We start from the raw sequence: 8,167 nt of genomic DNA, 5'->3' as shown, positions 1-8,167 counted from the left end.
GGACGTTGAGCCCAAACATTAGGTGTTGCATTTTTGTCTGATTAAAAAAAACAAGCTCTTTATTTTCATCGAAAACCATGTTAATTTTTGGATACTTTTCTTTCCCTTGCTTCTGACTCTGAAGCGAGGCCTCAGTCATCTCTTATGGGAACTGAAAATTCAACTAAGCAAAAAAGAAAATGTCAAAAAGTCAAGTCATTGCGGTTCATACCTCCTGCACGAAGCAATGCTACAAGCCGGGCACACAAAACAGCCTTGTAGCGCAGCAGAAGAGAAGGCAAGACACACATATTACCTTCACTCATTGAACCATAGAAATTTACAGTAAAGAAGACCATTTGGCCCATGTGTGTTTCGTCCACAACATATACAGTTGATTCACTCGACGGTACATGCTGTGAAGCACTTTGAGACATCTCAAAGACGTGATAAGACGCTGTATCAAATGCATGTATTATCATTATTGTTATGTGTCATTCTGTGCTGGCTCTTTTAAAGAGCCATCCTTACAGTTCAATTTACTTGCATTTGCTATAGCGCCTTATCACGTTGTTGAGGTGTCTCAAAGCACTTCACAGAATGTATTGTAAAGTGAATCAACTGTATATTTTGTGAACGATATGCAGCAGCCAATTGCGCACCGTAGTGTTCTACAAACAGTTGTGGAATTGAGTGACCAAATTTTTTACAGAGGGGTTATTACCCCCAGAATGCGATTTGCCAATCGACTAACAACCTGATTCCTACTTACTGCTAGGTAAACAGAGGTGTGTGGAGTAAGGAAACTTGTCTGAGGTTTCATCTCACCCAGAGCACATCCAGATTGGGTGAAAGGATTGTGAATGGTTTCCTCCCCCTCTTAAAGCTCCCTCAGATTGAGGTAAGAGAAGCTGATCTCCTTGCTGCATGGGTAGACCTACACTCTGCTAAGGTCCCCCTTAGTTCAATTCGTTACTGATTGCCCTCACGGGGTTAACCATGACATGTGTCGATGTCGATGATCTGTGCGATATTGTACTGAGCTGCTGTTCAGTTGAAGGGAGCCTCTGCTTAGCAGTTTAACATGCAACCAGTATATTAAAAGAGCCAGCGCAGACATGATGGGCAAAATGGCCTGTGCTGTAAATTTCTGCGATGTTATTTCAGATTACCCAGAATTTAGCAAATCCTTGAATTCAGTCTTCACTTTTTTCCTAATTCTTAAAAGAAACTTGTCGAAAAAACACTATCAGAATTAAGGCTGTGTTTAAGAAGTTACCAAATTGTTGGGTGCCAAAATTGGATGCTGCGTATGCCTATGAAGCACATAGTCACTGCGCTCTACAGTAAATCCTGTGAAGCGCTTTGAGATATACCAGTGTAGTAATAATCCTTGCATTTGCATTTGATATAGTGCCTTTATCACATCTCAAAGCTCTTCACAGAATATACCATAGCTTGAATTAACTGTATATGTTGAGTGGGCGAAATACGGCAGCCAATTGCGCACAGCAGCGTCCTGCTAACAGTCGTGAAGGTATTGGATGGGATGATAGTGTTTAAGAGTGGATTGTGGTCACAGGCACTGTGTGGAATGTAACCCCATAACTCTTACAAAATCCGCCTGTTTCGGGCTCTCTGTGGACAAACTGAACGTTGACATGACCTTGTGGCGGGAATGCGATCTGTCTGCTAATTACTCAGGAAGTGAGCGATTATTCTTTCCACGGCAGCTGGGAATGTTTGCCATTCCTGCCCAGCATCATATTAACAAGTAACGTTATGTGGGGAGAAAACAGGTGGAGAAATCATTTAGTCGGTCACTTGCGAAATGCCTTTCAATGCCAGCCCTGCCTTCCTTGGACTCTGTCAATTGACACTCGAACTTGGCTTGGCAATTGGATTCAAGGTCTATTGGTTTCTCCCTCCACCCCAACCCGCCCCATCCCAACACACACGTCATCCTGACCCCTCCACCCATCTCGAAGGATATACTGTAAAGTGGAGTACAGAATATATTGTAAATTGGACTGTGTATTTGGGGGCGGAAAGTGGCACTGGTGTGTTTAAAGTAGTGTGAGTCCCTCAGGGGAGAGTGAGAGCGAGAGAGAGAGAGCAAGAGAGAGGGAGATGGAGAGAGTGAGGGAGAGAGAGAGAAAGCACTTTCCACTCCAGAAACGGGGAAATTTCCACACGTAGCTGGCAACTCTCAGGATATTCTTAACCAGAGCAATGGGTTTCCCCATGTGTCGGCTGTGATTGACTCTCCATGAATGAGTTTTCATTTGCTTCTTACATTCTCCCTCACTTCCAACATCGAACCATGTGGCAACTCAACTGACTGTCTCTTTTTCACGATAAAAAAATGTGCTTTTCCTCTCTCTCTTTGTCTCTCCTTACAATTAAGGTTCTCGGGTTAAAGTTCAAAACAATGGGTCTGGAGCCCTGCAGCTCAGTGGTTAGAGCACTCGCCTCGCAAGCGAGCAACCCATGTTCGATTTCCAGCAGGATGAAACTTTAGGCAAGTTTTCTTTCTCCACTCGTCTCTGTTAGCCTAGCAGTAAGTAGGAACCTGGTTGTTAGTCAATTGGCGGATCGTTTTTCTGGGGGCAATAATCCCTTAAAAAAAATTTGGTCACTCAATCCACAATTGTTTGTGGGACGCTGCTGTGTACGTGTTTCACCCACAAAATATAGTCAATTCACTTTACAGTACATCCTGCGAAGCGCTGAGACATCATGAAGGTGTTGATAAGGCGCTGTACCAAATGCCAAAGATTATTATTAATATTATTATTATTATTATTAGAGAACAGACTCTAGAAGCATCTGGGGGAGGGGAGGAAAAATGTGTTAAGTAAGATTACAGAACTCTTTCATACACACTTCGGGGGGTTGAGAGGTAAACCTGAGAGCTAAGCCCCTTGTGTTGCAGGCTGTGTCTTGTACTGTATTTACAGTCTACATCCTTGCAGCTGTCTAATGGAGGGGACATCAGAGGCTAAGTGGAGCCTTATGTGTGTCTCCCCGTGTTAAGATTTATTGATTGGTCTGAGCTGTGGGATGTGATATCCCATTGTCAGTGTGGCTGTTGGGGGCCTCCCGAGAGATTACGCTTTCTTAGGTAAAGCGCCCAGAGTGTCTCTGGTTGATCAAATGAGCTCATGCCAAATTCCGCATCTTCCCAGACGTACGAGATGCAGACTGGGATTTAAGCGTTTGAGTAATGATGTGGTAATTTGGAACGACAGTCCGTTCCCCCTTAAACCTGTGTGCATCTGAAATAAATAATCGTCTTCTCTTTGATCTTCATCTCTGAGACGCTGGGCAGGCTAATCTTGCTGCCAGACCCCTGAATAATAATAATAATAATCTTTGCATTTGAAGTAGCTCCTTATCACGTCTTTGAGACATCGCAAAGCGCTTTACAGAATAAACTGTAAAGTCAATTTACAGTTTGGTATGTGCTGTATCAAAGTGCTTCACAGAATATACTGTAAAGTGAATTCACTTTACAGTATATTCTGTGAAGCGCTTTGAGATGTCTCGATGATGTCAAAAGGCACTGTATCCAATGCAAGGATTATTATATATATTTCAGCACCGATAAGGCCAACAAATGCAATTTTTGAATAGTCACTGATTTCAACTGTTCTCCTAACCATCATATTGGAAAGTTCTCTCTCCCGGTTGCCTGCCCGAAAATCCCCCAAATAAAAACGCTTCATGGCTGTTTGGAGGGACATTGTTGTAGCCAAATTGGCTGCAGCGTTTGCCTATAAATGTACAGTCACTATACTTTACAGTAAAATCCTGTGAAGAGCTTTGAGACATTTTGATGGTATGGTGCTGTGTCAATTGCAAGGATTATGATTATATCTGTTTACCTAGCAGGAAATAGGAACCCGGTTGCCGGATCGCTTTTCCTTGCAAAAATAATAATAATTTGGTCACTCAATGCACAGGTGTTTGTAGGACGCTGCTGTCCGCAATCGGCTACTGCATTTCGCCCACAAAATATACAGTCAATTCACTTGCCAGTATATTCTGTGACGCGCTTTGAGATGTCTCGAAGACGTGATAAGGCGCTGTATCAAATGCAAGGATTAGTGGAGTCCTGTAGCTCAGTGGTTAGAGCACTCGCTTTGTAAGTGAGAGACCTGAGTTCAATTCCAGGCAGAGGGCGAAACCTTGGGCAAGTTTCCTTACTCCACACAGAGCCTAATAATAATCCCTCCAAAACCAAAAACAATAATAAAAAAAATTGGTCATTTTCAATCTACGACTGTTTGTGGGACATTGCTGTGCGCAATTGGCTGCCGCGTTCGCCCACAAATATACAGTCAATTCACTTTACAGTGTGTTTTGTGAAGTGCTTTGGGATGTCCTCCCGACGTGAAAAGCGCTATATCAAATGCAAGGATTATTATTATTATAGTATTGTTATTATTATTTATTTCACCAAAAACCTTATTTATAATAACACTGCACAACGTACGTGTCATATTTATAAATACTATAGCTGTATGAATACCAAACGCAATTCATGTCTTATTTTCACAGCTCATTATGTCCTCTGAATCCCTGGAGAGTGCCTCATTAATCTCAGACATAATTTCATATAATCTCTCAGATAATAGCTTGGAGGTTTATAGAAACCAGACCCGCGTCTGTCTGCTACCTTGGGAGTTGTGGTGCTCTTTGTTTTTCTTTTCCACTCATCAATTGGATGGTCAGGAAGAGAGTAGACTATAATCCCAGAATGCCCCCTGTATAACATTATCATTAATAATAATAACCTGCTTTCCATTTGATGCAGTGCTTTTCGTGTCAGGAGGACATGGCAAAGTGCTTCATAAGGTATAGTACTGTGAAGTTCAGTGACTGTGTTTTGTAGGCGATCGCAGCAGCCAATTTGTCATACAGCAACATCCCGCAAACAACCATGAAGGGAGTAAGTGACCGATTTTATCTGGGGGTGGTGGGGGAGAGCATTGGGCAGGAGGCCACCAGGATAGAGAAAAGCTCCCTTCTCTTTTGGAATCGTGCCACAGGATCTTTAAAGTCCACCTGAACAGACAGACAGACCAACGGGTGGAAATGAACCTTGATTTAACATCCCATCCGAAGGTCATTGATTGTGGCTTTGTCTGGTTCACAGAAACACTGGAACCAGACGTTTGCCTGCGAAAAAAAAAACCACGGTACACCCGTTGAGGCATCCACCTGACGTGAAAGATGCAATATCGAATGTAAGGATTATTACTATTATCATTATTAACCTCAAGGGCGAAGAAAATAGGCGACAGAACTATTGTCTGCGCCCAGTGTTGGCTGCACAGTGACGGTTTTTACCATCAGCTACTCCGAAACATCTTAAAACCCACTTCCCCAAAGCCACAAGAGTTCAGTTGATGAACCTGAGCGCAACCCATCACACGGATAACAGCACAGCCTGACTCTTTTGTTGTCACTGTGGTACATCTGACTTAAGACAAAGGGAAAAACAGAACCCAGGGTGCTGCTATCACTCAGCCATCTCCAGATGGAAGATTTTTTTTCTACTGTGCACAAAAAACACAGCTATAATTATATCCGAACCGTACAATTAATGGAACAAGATATTATTGATTCCCTTCAGCTTTAACAACGCCTGAACAACAAATCTCAAGTTACGCAGAAACGGTGCAACTTGAGACCTAAATGGCAAACAGAGACAAAATTCTCCCTTGGTTTTAGCCCTGAGACCATAGGCTTAAAAGCCACTATTGTGCTGTGCGGGGTTTCTGCGAAGCCACTTAAATCTAAATTCCCGTTTGCGAGCCGTGCTTTTTTTCATGAGATGGGGAATCATCCTTCAATTCCACAATGTAAGAATTTTCCAAAAATCCGCACAATCGGAAATGTCCTGTCTTTCACGCTAAGTGTCTCGAATTTGGCCCCTTCTTAAACACTACCATCATTTTGTGCTGTTTTTTTTCTGTAAGGTTTCGTTTGTGAACCACAGAAATAAACGGCTTCAAAGTTAAGACTGAGTTTGTTCAACAATTTTGCCAAATTCTGGATGCTCTCAACACTACGTAGAGTCACTGCCCATCGGGTAAATGTTAAAGATCACACAGCTCTATTCTAAAGGGGAAAGGAGTTTCTCCCGGTGTCCTGGCCAACAATCCTCCAAAGTACAATTGGTCACTCACTGAATGGCTTTTTGTAAATCTCATCCCAGATTGAAGTTTCGCCCCCGTTAATGAGTCCAAAGGTCTCCTCCTGCGCTGTGATTCAACGATTAAATAATTCCCGCATTTGATATAGCGTCTCATTGCATCTTCGAGATGTCTTGATGCGCATAGCGACTGCGTGTTTCTGTACGCAGCAGCAGCCGGTTTGTACACACACAGTCATGAAATAAGCGAGTAATTTTATCTGGGGGATTGTTGGCCAGGAAGTACCTGATTCTCTGGCTGGACGTGGATTCTGGGCATACAATTCCTCAAGCAAAATCTCCTCTTGGTTGTTCTCCTCTTCATTACATCTCCCCACCCACCTCTTCTCCTCCCATTAGTACAGTGCTAATGTGGCTGTGGCTACTGTAATGAAGACCCAGATCTTGTATGGTTTATAGCTGTCCTCGGGCACTTCACAGAACTAGTCACAAATCAGAATGGTTTGTACAGGTAATTAGATTGGCGCTGGCTTAAAATCCACCAATGTAAATGATTTGCTGCTGCACTAAAACCACAATAGGACATGTCAACGGGTGTAAACATTGTGGGTTCAAGCCTCACATCTGGATTTTGAAGTCACGGTCTAGACTGACACTCCAATACACTGCTGGGGGAATATTGCCGGAGGTGCCACCCTTTGGATGAAACATTCTTTCGATGAAATGTTAAACTGAGGTCCTCAAGCAGGTGGACATCAAGAATCCTGCTTGAGGACCTCAGTTTAACATTGGCACTCTTCCAAAAGAGAAGGACATTTCTGTAAGTGTTCTGACCAACAATCCCCATGGATAAAATTAGTCATTCACTTAATGTGGCTGGTCGTGGGACGTTGTTGTGCGCAATTGGCTACCCTGTTCACCCTCAAAAGACACGGCTTTACAGTGAATTCTGCGAAGAGCTTTAGGATGTCTTTCCAATGTAAAAGACGCTTTATCAAATGCAAAGATTAATTATTATGTATCATTAACCTAGTCAATTACTTAAATTATGGTAGTCCTGTGAAGCTGGGTGCTGGGGGGGAGGGAGAGGGGAGCATATTTATGAAATTATGAGTCTCCAAAAATACCCAACCTTTAAAACTGTGATGAGATCTATGTTTCTATAGATTACTTCATATCAATTATAGATTAAAACCTGTCCTAGTCTAATCAGTTGTCTCATCATGTTGACTCAGCTATTTTTCTCTATATTGCTTTTTGGGGGGTAATAATACCTTTAAAAAAATATTATTTAGTCAATCAATCCACGACTGTTTATGTCTGCTGCATTTCGCCCACAAAATATACAGTCAATTCACTTTGCAGTATATCCTGTGAAGTGCTTTGAGACGTCTCGATGTTGTGATAGGTGCTACATCAAATGCAAGTATATTATTATTATATTTCCCCCCTTCCCCACACCCCCCACCTTTACCTAGGATTTTTTTTGTGGGGGGTCAGTTGGGTGGCCGGTATCTGACACATCCGGAAACCCATCCATTACCACGCTTAAGAATATTCAACCCAAACTGAGAATTCCATGCATCCCACCTCCACAAGGTATAACGTGTTTATTATTATATTACTGTGTAATGTGGGTTAAATGTGGTCCACATACTGCTCCAGATTCGGCCAGCTGGGGGCGCTGTGTCCCAACCTATGATTGTTTCAGCCACACAATGGTGTATTGCCTCACCTGGTGGTGGATTGGAGACCTGCTTGATATTGGAAACATCTCGCACCAAACTTGCCATTTTGCCAACAAGAGTGCTAACAGGCATGAACTAATAAAATAAAGGACACTGGATTAAGGGGCAAGTGATCACCAAATAATGAGGGGGATCACTGTATCTTGCATCTTTCATGTCGGGAGGACATCCCAAGGTGCTGGACAATGAGGGGTTTACACCCGAGCTGGGGGTGCAGTGTTAACATGGGATTTGGAATCACTCCCAGTGTGTTTGATCCCAACCCCCAGCTTGTGTC

Source organism: Callorhinchus milii, unplaced genomic scaffold (assembly GCF_018977255.1).
Source record: "Callorhinchus milii isolate IMCB2004 unplaced genomic scaffold, IMCB_Cmil_1.0 Scaffold23, whole genome shotgun sequence".
NCBI lineage: Eukaryota > Metazoa > Chordata > Chondrichthyes > Chimaeriformes > Callorhinchidae > Callorhinchus > Callorhinchus milii.
This window is presented reverse-complemented; position numbering follows the sequence as displayed.